At 39.1% G+C, this 15,067-nt stretch overlaps 1 protein-coding gene across 1 annotated transcript in view; it reads left to right on the top strand.

The window, feature by feature from the left end:
* The window catches only part of SPATA16 (spermatogenesis associated 16), a 203,872-nt gene that overhangs the window by 140,152 nt on the left and 48,653 nt on the right, over window positions 1–15,067 (top strand). The window lies entirely within an intron of this gene.

Raw genomic sequence — 15,067 nt, 5'->3', positions numbered from 1 at the left:
TTCCTGCAACCTATGTCTTATCCCCAAATTAAACACCCTTGGATTCTTTCAGCTCCTTCTCCAGTAAACACTTTTTCAATGTCCTTGACTTTTCCACTCGAAGTCTTCTTGCATAGTAGCCCAAGAGGTATAAAAACAAATTCTTGGTGTAAAAATCAGTACAAGTCTAGGAACCAGGTCACGGGGTTCTTCTCCCAGGCGTGCTATTAAATAGCTGTGTGCTTTTTAAAAAGCAGGGAGCCTTACTCCTACCTAAACTACCAGTCAAGAAACACATCAGAAAACAAGATACAGTTAGGAAAGGAATACCTACCTTCATATTACTAAACAAAGTATAGCGATGGAATTATGAAATAATTACAGGTAATGTAGCTCTTTGTTCCTGATAGATTTTGGTAATTCATTTTAAGTCACCAAGAAGAAAAGCTCTGGTATGTCCTAAAGAGTCTGAAGGCTGCGGAAACTCCCACTTATAACTCTGAGTTTTTATCAGCTGGTGTTTCTCTAACATGCAAGCAGGAAACTATTCGGAAAATTATCCCTTAGAACAAGAACATACTTTATATTCTATTTATAAATTACATGTGCTTTAAAGGGGGGTGAGGACTTGATAATATGGGTGAGTGTTGAAACCGCAACGTTGCTTACGTGAAACCTTCATAAGATTGTATATCAATGGTGCTTTAATTTAAAAAAAGGGAATAACAAGTAAGAAAAAAATATATTTGTGCTTTGCCATTAAATAATCTAGACCAACCCCAAGCACATTATTACTTAACTTACCCTGTGGAGAAGCCTTTCATTTAGTTTTTGTAATGTTTCTCTTTGAGACAAGTGTGCTAATTGATAGCATATCATAAATCTTATGAATGGCCCAGTGGACAAAACAGTGTTATTGTGGCCAGTAGGTGTGGAAGATGAACATTCTGGTTTATGCTATGATTACTGCTGTGAAGGGGATCTTGACCTGATCTTGGTTTGATGTGGTCCATTTGTTTCTCTGTAAGTATTAGAATCAAATTTTTGTTGTCTCTGAAGACAGATATAAGACACTCATGGAAAAAAAGGGGGGAAAGTAATATGTGATCTTATACTTTCAGGACCTTACAATCTAATTACAAGGACAAGAGGCCACTCAGTGTAAGAGAGAGTGGAGGAAGCATTGGTTTGGGAAACAGGTTCTTGTCTTGCTTCAGTCTCTACTTTTGTGACCTCAGGTGAGTCACCAGAACTCACCAAGCCTGTTTCCTTGGCTATAAAACTGAGTGATTTTTAAAATAGATTCTTAGATGCCTTCCATCTCTTTAGTTCTCGGCTGAAGGGATATGGAAGTAAAATTTTGCTACAAAATATAAATGATTAAAAATGTATACAGGGTAAATTTTAAGTTTGTCCAGCTAATGGAAGCATCATACATAATCAAAACCTTAACCCTAACCCTAACCAGACCAGACAGCAGACAGCAGTATACACACACACAATATTTAGATATATATACATAAATATATATGTTCTAAAATTGTATAGCACTCACATAAACAGCAAAACTAAAATATTTTCAAATTTAAAATATTTGTTATGACTGTTTTTAAACAGGAGAGATTGCAAAGCAGATAATGCAAAACAGCTATATAAGAATTTGCTTACCTTGATACGAGTAGCCTGTTCATAACAATCTTTGGTCATTTCCAGATAATGCAAATAAAAATTTAAATACCTTGATTTAAACTGCGTGAAGATAGTTACAACTTTCACATCACTGGTCTGATAAATGTAATGACAAAGCTGCCAAATATTTCCTTATATTAGAAAAGTGCAGAACTTTCAGTGGAGGCTGCTTAATAAAAGAACTCTTGTATATCCAAGGTAATATTTCAGCATTAAAATGTTGATCAAGACAGGGACAAACAATTATTACATATTTTATTCTGACACACAATTATTATTAGTAAAATCATAAAAATGTCAATCCTGGTTATTGCATAGATGATACAGTGAATAAGTTCATAGAAAGGTCTCCAGATAAGATATTCTGCTGTTTAGGAAAAATCTGCTCCTTGGGTAAATTCTAAATATCAAGAAAATTGAATTTTTTTCACTTTAAACATATACTCAAAGGGATTAAATTGGAAAATTACTGCTCACAAAATTTTGTTTTTCCATTTTCTAGAAAATTCTAGTCATTGTTCAATATTACATCATTATTGATGGAATAACATCTATATTAGTCAGTAAAGACTAAAGGTTCCCATCTCAATCATTCACAGTTTACAAGTATAGCACTGCTTCCTTTGAATCCAGTGTTAACTCTGAAAGTAAACTGATGAAATCATAACGTTCATTCACTGTAATACCTACTTAGATGGACTTTATGAGGATTAAAGGAAATATGCAAAACATTAGCACACTGCTAAATGAAAAGTTATTTTATCTCTTAGAATACTAGGTTTTTTCCCTCAGTTTTTTTTTTTTCTTTGTCCATTTTTTTATTGAAGGGTAGTTGACACACAGTATTACATTACATTAGTTTCAGGTGTACAACACAGTGATTCAACATTTATATACATGATAATTCTAAGTACCAGCTATCACCATACCAAGTTGTTACAATATTTTGACTATATTCCTTATGCTATACATTACATCCCGGTTACTTATTTATTTTACAATTGGAAGTGTGTACTTTTTCTTGGTTGTTGTTGTTAGGGCATCTCTCATATTTATTGATCAAATGGTTGTTAACAACAATAAAATTCTGTATAGGGGAGTCAATGCTCAATGCACAATCATTAATCCACCCCAAGCCTAATTTTCGTCAGTCTCCAATCTTCTGAAGCATAACGAACAAGTTCTTACATGGAGAACAAATTCTTACATAGTGAATAAGTTACATGGTGAACAGTACAAGGGCAGTCATCACAGAAACTTTTGGTTTTGCTCATGCATTGTGAACTATAAACAGTCAGTTCAAATATGAATACACATTTGATTTTTATACTTGATTTATATGTGGATACCACATTTCTCTCTTTATTATTTTTAATAAGATGCTGAAGTGGTAGGTAGATACAACATAAAGGTAGAAAACATAGTTTAGTGTTGTAAGAGAGCAAATGTAGATGATCAGGTGTGTGCCTGTAGACTATGTGTTAATCCAAGCTAGACAAGGGCAATAAAACATCCACGTATGCAGAAGATTTCTCTCAGAACAGGGAGGGTGAGGTTCTAAGCCTCACCTCTGTTGATCCCCAATTTCTCACCTGATGACCCCCCTGCGACTGTGCCTGTCTTAGGTTGTTCCTCCCTTGAGGAATCTTACCCGTCTCTGGCTAACCAGTCATCTTCCGGGGCCATACAGGGAAATGTAAAGTTGGTAAGTGAGAGAGAAGCCTTATTGTTTGAAAAGGTTAGCTTTTTACTTCTTTGCATATTTATGCCCTGTGGCTTCTATGCCCAGCATTTGTCTTGAGGTATCTTTACCACTTGGAGGAGTTATGATACTCGGTAAATTTGATATGAGGCACGAATTCTATTTAAGAATTCGTTGTAATTAGGAAGGAAGAAGAAAAGCTATAGAAGTAGCAGGCGGGAGAAAACATGGGAAGATTGATTATTTCTTTGACATATCTTCTTGTAGAGTAACTTCAGCATGTATAGATTTTAAGCTACTACTTAAATTGCGCACACACATTAACATAATAGGAGTATAGTTACATAACCAAAGCATATCTGTAATTACCAGCCATCTCCAGTGAAACCAAGAAAACCAGTTAGGCACCCTAGGCATTTGTGAAAACTTATCAATGATATGATGGTTATTATCTAACTGAATTTGAATAGTTTGAGAAAAATCAGACAAATTAAAACAACCCATTCCTGGGCACTGTTCACATCCCATATGTTCTTTTAACAGTAAATAGTCTGTAGTTGTAAGATTTTGGAGCGCTACAATTTGCACTTCTCCTAATTCTTGGTTGAGTTCCAACAGTATATATCCAGTCAAATTTGTTGTTTTACTGTATGCACAGGCCAGCTTAGATATCTCCTTCATTCCCATGGCAAGTCCAGGAGCTGGTGGGATGAGTGCATCTACAGCTGTAGCAGTGCGTGGATCTTTGTTGGGGTTTTTTGATGATCATCTTCTGGCATGAGTCTTCCCGAGAGTGCTGATGTTGGAAGTTCTCTTTCATATCGTTTCTTAGTTCATTTTCGGGGTAGCCCAATTAGGCTTTGATCCTCTGTATAAACACAAACAGACCCTTTGCCTACACTTTTATATGCCCTTTATACCCTTGTGTAGAATTCATTGGAGGTCACCACACAGGAACTGCCTTTTTTTTTTTTTTTGGTATCATTAATCTACACTTATATGATGAATACTTTGTTTACTAGGCTCACCCCTATACCAGGTCCCCCCTATATACCCCTTTACAGTCACTGTCCATTAGCATAGCAAAATGCTGTAGAATCACTACTTGTCTTCTCTGTGTTGTACAGCCCTCACCTTTCTCCCACCACCCTATGCATGCTAATCTTAATACCCCCCATTTCTCCCCCCCTTATCCCTCCCTACCCACCCATCCTCCCCAGTCCCTTTCCCTTTGGTACCTGTTAGTCCATTCTTGAGTTCTGTGATTCTGATGCTGTTTTGTTCCTTCAGTTTTTCCTTTGTTCTTATACTCCACAGATGAGTGAGATCATTTGGTATTTCTCTTTCTCTGCTTGGCTTGTTTCACTGAGCATAATACCCTCCAGCTCCATCCATGTTGCTGCAAATGGTTGGATTTGCCCTTTTCTTATGGCTGAGTAGTATTCCATTGTGTATATGTACCACATCTTCTTTATCCATTCATCTATCGATGGACATTTAGGTTGCTTCCAATTCTTGGCTATTGTAAATAGTGCTGCGATAAACAAAGGGGTGCACTGATCTTTCTCATACTTGATTGCTGCATTCTTAGGGTAAATTCCTAGGAGTGCAATTCCTGGGTCAAATGGTAAGTCTGTTTTGAGCATTTTGATGTACCTCCATACTGCTTTCCACAATGGTTGAACAAGTTTACATTCCCACCAGCAGTGTAGGAGGGTTCCCCTTTCTCCACAGCCTCGCCAACATTTTTGTTGTTTGTCTTTTGGATGGCAGCCATCCTTACTGGTGTGAGGTGATACCTCATTGTAGTTTTAATTTGCATTTCTCTGATAATTAGCGATGTGGAGCATCTTTTCATGTGTCTGTTGGCCATCTGTATTTCTTTTTTGGAGAACCATCTGTTCAGTTCCTTTGCCCATTTTTTAATTGGGTTATTTGTTTTTTGTTTGTTGAGGCGTGTGAGCTCTTTATATATTCTGGACGTCAGGCCTTTATCGGATGTGTCATTTTCAAAGATATTCTCCCATACTGTAGGGTTTCTTTTTGTTCTATTGATGGTGTCTTTTGCTGTACAGAAGCTTTTCAGCTTAATATAGTCCCACTTGTTCATTTTTGTTGTTGTTTTCCTTGCCCGGGGAGATATGTTCAAGAAGAGGTCACTCATGTTTATGTCTAAGAGGTTTGTGCCTATGTTTTCTTCCAAGAGTTTAATGGTTTCATGACTTACATTCAGGTCTTTGATCCATTTTGAGTTTACTTTTGTATATGGGGTTAGACGATGGTCCAGTTTCATTCCCCTATATGTAGCTGTCCAGTTTTGCCAGCACCATCTGTTGAAGAGACTGTCATTTCGCCATTGTATGACCATGGCTCCTTTATCAAATATTAATTGACCATATATGTCTGGGTTAATGTCTGGATTGTCTAGTCTGTTCCATTGGTCTGTGGCTCTGCTCTTGTGCCAGTACCAAATTGTCTTGATTACTATGGCTTTATAATAGAGCTTGAAGTTGGGGAGTGAGATCCCCCCTACTTTATTCTTCTTTCTCAGGATTGCTTTGGCTATTCGGGGTCATTGGTGGTTCCATATGAATTTTTGAATTATTTGTTCCAGTTCATTGAAGAATGTTGCTGGTAGTTTCATAGGGATTGCATCAAATCTGTATATTGCTTTGGGCAGGATGGCCATTTTGACGATATTAATTCTTCCTAGCCATGAGCATGGGATGCGTTTCCATCTGTTAGTGTCCCCTTTAATTTCTTTTAAGAGTGATTTGTAGTTTTCAGAATATAAGACTTTCACTTCTTTGGTTAGGTTTATTCCTAGGTATTTTATTTTTTTTGATGCAATTGTGAATGGAGTTGTTTTCCTGATTTCTCTTTCTGTTGGTTCATTGTTGGTATATAGGAAAGCCACAGATTTCTGTGTGTTGATTTTGTATCCTGCAACTTTGCTGTATTCCGATATCAGTTCTAGTAGTTCTGGGGTGGAGTCTTTAGGGTTTTTTATGTACAGTATCATGTCATCTGCAAATAGTGACAGTTTAACTTCTTCTTTGCCAATCTGGATTCCTTGTATTTTTGTGTTTTGTCTGATTGCCGTGGCTAGGACCTCTAGTACAATGTTAAATAACAGTGGGGAGAGTGGGCATCCCTGTCTAGTTCCCGATCTCAGAGGAAATGCTTTCAGCTTCTCGCTGTTCAGTATAATGTTGGCTGTGGGTTTATCATACATGGCCTTTATTATGTTGAGGTACTTGCCCTCTATTCCCATTTTGCTGAGAGTTTTTATCATGAATGGATGTTGAACTTTGTCAAATGCTTTTTCAGCATCTATGGAGATGATCATGTGGTTTTTGTCTTTCTTTTTGTTGATGTGGTGGATGATATTGATGGACTTTCGAATGTTGTGCCATCCTTGCATCCCTGGGATGAATCCCACTTGGTCATGGTGTACGATGGTTTTGATGTATTTTTGAATTCGGTTTGCTAAAATTTTGTTGAGTATTTTTGCGTCTACGTTCATCAGGGATATTGGTCTGTAGTTTTCTTTTTTGGTGGTGTCTTTGCCTGGTTTTGGTATTAGGGTGATGTTAGCTTCATAGAATGAGTTTGGGAGTGTCCCCTCCTCTTCTATTTCTTGGAAAACTTTAAGGAGAATGGGTATTATGTCTTCCCTGTATGTCTGATAAAATTCCGAGGTAAATCCATCTGGCCCGGGGGTTTTGTTCTTTGGTAGTTTTTTGATTACCGCTTCAATTTCGTTGCTGGTAATTGGTCTGTTTAGATTTTCTGTTTCTATTTGGGTCAGTCTTGGAAGGTTGTATTTTTCTAGGAAGTTGTCCATTTCTCCTAGGTTTCCCAGCTTGTTAGCATATAGGTTTTCATAGTAGTCTCTAATAATTCTTTGTATTTCTGCGGGATCTGTTGTGATTTTTCCTTTCTCATTTCTGATACTGTTGATTTGTGTTGACTCTCTTTTCCTCTTAATAAGTCTGGCTAGAGGCTTATCTATTTTGTTTATTTTCTCGAAGAACCAGCTCTTGGTTTCATTGATATTTGCTATTGTTTTATTCTTCTCAATTTTATTTATTTCTTCTCTGATCTTTATTATGTCCCTCCTTCTGCTGACCTTAGGCCTCATTTGTTCTTCTTTTTCCAATTTTGATAGTTGTGACATTAGACCGTTCATTTGGGATTGCTCTTCCTTTTTTAAATATGCTTGGAGTGCTATATACTTTCCTCTTAAGACTGCTTTTGCTGCGTCCCACAGAAGTTGGGGCTTAGTGTTGTTGTTGTCATTTGTTTCCATATATTGCTGGATCTCCATTTTGATTTGGTCATTGATCCATTGATTATTTAGGAGCGTGTTGTTTAGCCTCCATGTGTTTGTGAGCCTTTTTGCTTTCTTTGAACAGTTTATTTCTAGTTTAATGCCTTTGTGGTCTGAAAAGTTGGTTGGTAGGATTTCAATCTTTTGGAATTTACTGAGGCTCTTTTTGTGTCCTAGTATGTGGTCTATTCTGGAGAATGTTCCATGTGCACTTGAGAAGAACGTGTATCCTGTTGCTTTTGGATGTAGAGTTCTGTAGATGTCTATTAGGTCCATCTGTTCTAGTGTGTTGTTCAGTGCCTCTGTGTCCTTACTTATTTTCTGTCTGGTGGATCTGTCCTTTGGAGTGAGTGGTGTGTTGAAGTCTCCTAGAATGAATGCATTGCATTCTATTTCCTCCTTTAGTTCTTTTAATATTTGTTTCAGGTATGTTTTGTGCTCCTGTATTGGGTGCATATATATTTATAATGGTTATATCCTCTTGATGGACTGAGCCCTTTATCATTATGTAATGTCCTTCTTTGTCTTTTGTTACTTTCTTTATTTTGAAGTCTGTTTTGTCTGATACCAGAATTGCAACACCTGCTTTCTTCTCTCTGTTGTTTGCTTGAAATATCTTTTTCCATCCCTTGACTTTAAGTCTGTGCGCGTCTTTGGGTTTGAGGTGAGTCTCTTGTAAGCAGCATATGGATGGATCTTGCTTTTTTATCCATTCTATTACTCTGTGTCTTTTGATTGGTGCATTCAGTCCATTTACATTTAGGGTGATTATTGAAAGGTATGAATTTATTGCCATTGCAGGCTTTAAGTCTGTGGTTACCAAAGGTTTAGGGTTAGCTTTTTTACTGTCTTACTGTCTAACTTAACTCGCTTGTTGAGCTATTATAAACACAATCTGATGATTCTTTATTTCTCTCCCTTCTTATTCCTCCTCCTCCCTTCTTCATATGTTGGGTGTTTTGTTGTGTGCTCTTTTTAGGAGTGCTCCCATCTAGAGCAGTCCCTGTAGGATGCCCTGTAGAGGTGGTTTGTGGGAGGCAAATTCCCTCAACTTTTGCTTGTCTGCGAATTGTTTAATCCCTCCTTCATATTTAAATGATATTCGTGCTGGATACAGTAGTCTTGGTTCGAGGCCCTTCTGTTTCATTGCATTAAGTATATCATGCCATTCTCTTCTGGCCTGTAGGGTTTCTGTTGAGAAGTCTGATGATAGCCTGATGGGTTTTCCTTTGTAGGTAACCTTTTTTTTCTCTCTGGCTGCTTGTAATACTTTGTCCTTGTCTTTGATCTTTGCCATTTTAATTATTATGTGTCTTGGTGTTGCCCTCCTTGGATCCCTTGTCATGGGAGTTCTGTGTACCTCTGTGGTCTGAGAGGCCATTTCTTCCCCTAGTTTGGGGAAATTTTCAGCAATTATTTCTTCAAAGACATTTTCTATCCCCTTTTCTCTCTCTACTTCTTCTGGAATGCCTATGATTCTTATATTATTTCTTTTATATTGATCACTCAGCTCTCTTAAAATTCTTTCATTCCTGGAGATCCTTTTATCTCTCTCTGCATCAGCTTCTCTGCGTTCCTGTTCTCTGTTTTCTAGTCCATTAATGGTCTCTTGCATCTCGTCCATTCTGTTTTGAAGTCCTTCCAGAGCTTGTTTTATTTCTGAATTCTCCTTCCTTAGTTCTTGCACATTTCTCTGCAAGTCCATCAGCATGGTTATGACTTTTGTTTTGAATTCTTTTTCAGGTAGACTGGCTAAATCTATCTCCCCAGATTCCTTCTCAGGGGAAGATGTAGCAGATGCTGAAGCTGTCTGGGTTAGTCTTGTCTGGATCATATTTTTTTGCCTTTTCATGTTGACAGGTGCTATTGACTGTCAGCTGGGAGGGCCAAAATTTTCACTTGCTACTGGCCTTTCTTTACTGGGACAACTGCGACCCCTAGTGGCTTGTGTTGGGTAATTGCGTGTAGAGTGGGTCTTTGTGTCTTGCCTGGCCGGGAGGGAGAAATTTCCCTTTCTGTGGGCGGAATTTGTCTCAGGCTACTTCTCTGCTTTCGCAGCGCCCGGTGGGGTGATGGATGGGGGGGCTGCTCGACTGTTTGCCTCCGTGAGGGGTCTCAGAGCTGTTGCCCAGGGGGTTAGTGCACCCGGTTTTCCCTGTGATTTCCAGCTGCTGTACTGTGACCTGGGTTGTTTCCGTCAAGCTGTTAAGTCCCTGTCCCTTTAAGACTTTCAAAAAGCCCCCGCTTTTCTTTGTCACAGGGGCATCAGCTTCAGCACCCGCTCAGAGGTCTTACTCCCTGTTCCCCCAGTATCCAGGGCCCCCTGGGCATATACTGTGTCTGCGCTCTGGCCCGGATGGCTGGGGCTCGGTGTTCGGCAGTCCTGGGCTCCGTCTCCCTCCCGCTCTGCCTATTCTTCTCCCGCCGGGAGCTGGGGGGAGGGGCGCTCGGGTCCCGCCGGGCCGGGGCTTGTATCTTACCCCTTTCACCAGTCGCTGCATTCTCGCTGGTGTAGCTGCAGTCTGGCCACTGTCCTGCGTCTTCTGGTCTCTGTTTTAGGGCTAGTTGTGTTTGTTGTATTTTCAAAAGTATATATGTTTTTGGGAGGAGATTCCCACTGTCCTACTCACGCCGCCATGTTGGCTCCGCCTCCCCTCTGTTTTTTAATAGTACATAAAGTTCAGTGGAAAAAGTGGATTATGGGAGAGACCCCAATTTTCCCTTATTGTTGTATATTAGGATAAACTAATGGCTACAATAAATGACTCCAGAATTTCAGCAACTTAAAAAAATGAAACTTGATTTCTTACTCATTCTGTAGTCCATGCGGTTGTTCCTGATTGGTTCTCCTCCAGTTAGTGACATGACAACCCTCACTGCTTCCATCATGTAAGTCCATCTTCCTGCATGCCCGGCAGTCCTCCACCTTCAGGCAGTCATTAGGGAAAGAAAAGAGAGGATCACATAGGAGGGTTTTATGGGCCAGGACTGGAAAGAGTATCATTACCAGCTGCATTCCATTGACCTGCACTCAGCTGCGAGGCCACACTTAACTGCCAGGGAATCTGAATAATGCCTAACCATGTGCCCAGGAGACAAGTATATATATATATACATGTATATATACACATTCTAAAATTCTATGACACATTGTCTTGCCGGTGGGTTTCAACCCTGGACAAGTTTGCTGTGGATTCAATGGGACCAAAGAAATGACAGTGGATGCTTCTTGCGGTGAAAGGGTTTATATCCAGCTTTATTCCCATGATGGCAGGTCAATCACTAGCAACCTGTCAAATCAAGTGGAGCAAGGCTGCATGCAGCAAGTCTGTCTCTGCCTCTGGTCCTCTCCACCCCCGCAGCCATCTCAGTCTCTGTGCTTGGTGCTGCCACCACTCCAGCCTCTGCTCTCCTGCAGCCATACCACCCTGTTACCCAGAGCACTGGGTGGAGCTCTTTATATAGAGTCAATGGCAATGTATTGCCCACAGGTGTGCAGTGAGCTAGCCAACCAGGGCCAGGTGAGAATCCTGCCATAGGAATCGTCACTTTATCCACACACATATATTGCTAAACTAAAATAAACTTAGAATTTAAATAATTTAGAATTTAAATGATATTTACAGGAGGGTAAAACCCAGGAGTTAAAACCATTGTGGGGAAAATAGAAGTTCCTATGGCCAGAATCCTCACCTGACTTTAAATTAGTTGATGAGTAACTGGCCTGCTGCAAGGCTACTGCTTTCACACCCAGAGGCAATAAGTTATTAACTGAATGAGTCACAATATAAAGAGATCCACCCAGTGCTGTGGATAGAGTCAGAGATGAGGTGGACTGCAGACCTGCAGACTGCTGGATTCAGATGTGAGTCTAGTGCTCGACTTAGGCTGTGAGAATAAAGCCTGGTATAAACCCTTTTACCCTATGAACATTCCACTGTCATTTCTCCATCTCACCAAAGTCATAGTGAACTTACCAGGGGCTGAAACCCTGAGGCAAGACAACCATAATTTTCAAAATAGAAAATTAAATATAATATTTAAGACCCTAATTCTAAATTCAACAAAATCAAAAAGCTGTTCATACTTAGAAAAATCACGTAAGCCTCTCCACATCACGTAAGTCACCTCTAATTCAATGAACTGGGCTGGAAAATTCCCAAGATTCCTTCCAGATCTAATCTTGTAAGGAAAGTAATTTACTGCAGTTATGGTCAACTCTGATGTTGGAAACATTAAATGAATAATTTGATAACAATTTAATCATATTTTCTGATTAGAAATGACAAGGTTTCTACTTACTGAACCACCACCACTGGATGTATAGTTAAAAAGTTACTATTTATTCAAATCCTCCAGCAAAAAAATAAGAAAAAAAATTTATAATCTCATCATCCTAAAATGTTTGAGGTTTTTGGTTTCTGCCAGATTTGTCCTGGGTACCTTGAGTGTTCTTAAAAATTTACCAGGAAGAACCAAGCCTCTTGGGGTTAGAAGAGGGAGATGAATTTTGTTGCTTTCTTTTTTGCTAGTCATCTTTTTCCTCTACTTTGATTGCTTTTCCTTTACTCTTGATGGTTTATCTCTCTCCAATAGTCTCTTCTGTTATGTAGTTGTCCTGGGAAAGTTGATTTCTGAGATAGCAAGTGGCTCTTTTTGCGTAAAGTATAAGGATCAATGTAAGCTGCTGTTGGTAGAGGAAATGAGCTGCCCACATACAACTCCTGGTCTATGTAACTATAAGTTTTAAAACTTGATAAATATGAGGAAAACAATAGAGAATTATTAGAATCCCCAGATATAAACACCTCATTTCAAAGTTTCTTTTTGGGTAGAAGCAGTCGAAGCATAATAAACAGCAGTGTACACTTAGCAACGGGACAGGAGGGCTGATTGTTTTCCCATGTTCCTCACACATGCAACATTTATTGACACCAGAGAAACTCACAACATTAGGAAAGAATGACTCAATTGCAGAAAATGTTTGTCAAATAAAACCTATCATTTGAAATCTGCCTTCATTTTTAGTACAGTTTACTTTTTACAAGCTGCAATTCCTCATCTGGTCTCTATCTCTATTTTCAAATCAAGGAAAATCTTTGATAATAAAAGGTAAATCAAAATCTATATTTAGTATCCATGATTATTACAAAATATTCTAGCTTTTAAAAACCCATAAGTATAATTTTTCAATTTGCACATATTAGACTCTTCATGAAAGACAAGCCCAACACTAAACTACCAAGCTATTACTATCACAAAATGAAAACCTGATATTTTGATGTTTAACCCAAGATAGTCAAAAATTGTTACTGTTTTAATAGAGCTAATTTCTTCCAAGATTGTTTCACTAATGAGCTATTCAATAATGTACCACAAATATTTAAAATATTACTCCATTCCTTTACAAGAGCAATGTGAGACAGATTTAAAGCCTCAAGATTGTCTATTGCTAGAATAACAAAAAATACTGATTTTTAAAACAATGAAGATGTGTCAGAATCTGGTACAAGTCATCTGTATTCTTATTTCTACTCTATGTTTCAGTATTTCTTCTTGGGGCTATAATAATTTCCTTTGACAAAGTATCTCCTTGGAGAATTCCATTTTTATTCTATATCCACAGTCTGAAAATTCACCCACTTCCTTACCCATCTTCAAATTGGAAAGGAGAAGCCACAAAAGGATCCCATTTCTCTGGGCTTTCAGTGGGAAGAGAGGAGGCCCCGCTCCAGCACAGACCTCCTGAAAGGAGAGGCCTGTGAAAGCCTGAATGTAGTGCCTTAGGCGTCGAGCCAGGAGCACAGTGACTTAAATGAGCAGATGAAGCTGCCACACGAATCTACACTTCTGCCACTAAAAAGCTGGTATAGGCTCTTGGGCACAAGCCTTACTGTCCCCACTGTGAGGTGGCTCAGCAAAGCTACCCTGCCAGCCATCACTTAAGCCGCCAGCAGTTGGAAAAGAAATGGGATAGAGAAAGTGTTTTCTTCTATCTTGGCCTGACTGGGGATACTGTTAATGTCTTTCTGGAAGCAAACTAGGGGATTAAATACCTTCACTAAATTTTTTGATTCAGATTTTAAAGCAAAAAATACCCTTCACCAAGATATTCAGAGAGACCATCAGAAAAGCTATTTGGTTACTATGAACTGTTATGGGCTGAATCGTGTCCCCCCAAAATTCATATGCTGAAGTCCTGACCCCGTGTTGTAGATTGTGATTGTATTTGCAAATAGGGTCTTTAAAGTGGTAATTAAGCTAAAATGAGGTCTTTAGCTGGGCCTTAATCTAATATGACTGGTGTCCTTACGAGGAGATTAGGATAGAAGCAAACACAAAGGAAAAATCCATGTGAAGACACAACTAGCAGCTACATGGCCATCTGCATGCTACACAGCTGCATCTAAGTACAGGACAGAGGCCTAAGGAGAAACCAATCGGCAGACACCTTGACAGCAGGCTTCTAGCCTCTGGAACTATGAGAAAATGTATTTCTGTTATTTAAACCACCCAATCTGTGACACTTTGTTATAGTAATCCTAGCAAACCTATACAAGAGCTAACAGCTTACAAAAGGCAGTCAAGTCCGATCATGATCTTAAAACTGCGGTCTAGCACAGCTTGCTTCTCCAGCACACCACTCCACACCCATCTAGTACAACTACTTAATTTTTTCGGTCTGGATAAGCCATCCCAGGGTTGATTCCAGCAATGAACGTATGTAAACACCACACTGGAGCAATTATTCTCCTACTCAATATAAAGGATCTTTATTTTTGCTTGAGAACAGAGATCCCAGTGACTAAACACCTGTTTTCATTCTTAACCCACACCTCTAAATGCCAAGCCTGCTGCTTGTATCACCCTTGTTAGTCTTCCTAAACTGGCCTCCAGGCCCTGCTGACACACACAGTCCGTCGCTACCTCGCCGGAGCGCTGTCTCTGGGTTTGACGTCACGATCATCGTCTTTGTCCCCCTTCCAGTTCACTGAACCTGGAAAGGACAGTGCTGTAAGTAGTGTAAGTTCTTGCATTCATCCACCCACCCAGAAATTTGCCCCACAACAAATGTAAAATGTAAATGAGAAAATTTACATCGTTTTCTAATGAGAGTCTCAGATAAAGGGGGACCCTTTGTATCCAGAAAATTCTTGCAAAGCTGCCCTCTTACACACAATATAGTGATCACAGAGGCCATCTGAAGTCACTGAGGAATGGAGTCCACAATGAACAGGGTAAACTAGGCTTCACAGTTTAAAATCAACTTACTGCTTTTATTATCAGTCAGAATCTTGTTCACAAAATACTATGCCAATAATAATATAAACTGCCCTTTCTTATTTTTTTTCTTTGTTGGAAAG

The sequence above is a fragment of the Manis pentadactyla genome, chromosome 1 (assembly GCF_030020395.1).
Source record: "Manis pentadactyla isolate mManPen7 chromosome 1, mManPen7.hap1, whole genome shotgun sequence".
In the NCBI taxonomy this organism is placed as follows: domain Eukaryota; kingdom Metazoa; phylum Chordata; class Mammalia; order Pholidota; family Manidae; genus Manis; species Manis pentadactyla.
The sequence above is the reverse complement of the archived record's forward strand: the minus strand, read 5'-3'. Positions and strand labels throughout refer to the sequence as shown.